This window comes from Choloepus didactylus, chromosome 7 (assembly GCF_015220235.1).
Source record: "Choloepus didactylus isolate mChoDid1 chromosome 7, mChoDid1.pri, whole genome shotgun sequence".
Classification (NCBI taxonomy): Eukaryota; Metazoa; Chordata; class Mammalia; order Pilosa; family Megalonychidae; genus Choloepus; species Choloepus didactylus.
Window position 1 is genome coordinate 101,911,721 of NC_051313.1, and position 767 is coordinate 101,912,487.

The window sequence follows — 767 nt, forward strand, 5'->3', positions numbered from 1 at the left end:
CCATCGGACTAGACCTCTATGTGGAGGACTCGGGGTGGTGTGCTGAAGGGCAGGTGTCATGCCCTGTGAATTTTCATTTAAGAAATTATACGTGAATAAGGCTACAGACAGTTGAGCCTTTGGGGATAGGCCGTGACCTATCCCCTCTTTCTGTTTTTTGAGCAAGTCTTTCAGAGACCTGTGTGCTCTTTCAATGATACCTTGTCCTTGAGGGTTGTAAGGGATTCCATGCTTCAATTGTACTCCCATATTATCACAAAATTTTTGGAAAGTTTTACTGGTATAAGCAGGTCCGTTATCTGTCTTTAACATTTTTGGCTTGCCCCACGCTGCCCAAGCGGCAAGGCAGTGTGCAATGACTTGGTGGACTTTTTCTCCTGTCTCAGCAGAGGCAAATAATATTTGAGAACATGTGTCTACTGACACATGCAGGTATTTGATTTTTCCGTACTCTGAATGATGAGTGACATCCATTTGCCAAATGTCTCCTGGGACGAGACCTCTAGGGTTAACTCCCACAGATGGGATATGCTGTTGAGTAACACAATTTCCACAAGCTCGGACTATGTCTCTAGCGGCCGCTCGCGGTATACTAAACCGCTTAGCCAGGGTACCTGCATTGATATGAAATTTGGCGTGGAACTCTCGGGCTTGCTGATATGGTGTCAGCACGGGGAAGACGTGTGGCTGTCGAGTGGCCACATCTACTATGTGATTTCCTTGGGCCACGGGACCAGGTAGGCCTGAATGGGCCCTAATGTGAGTTG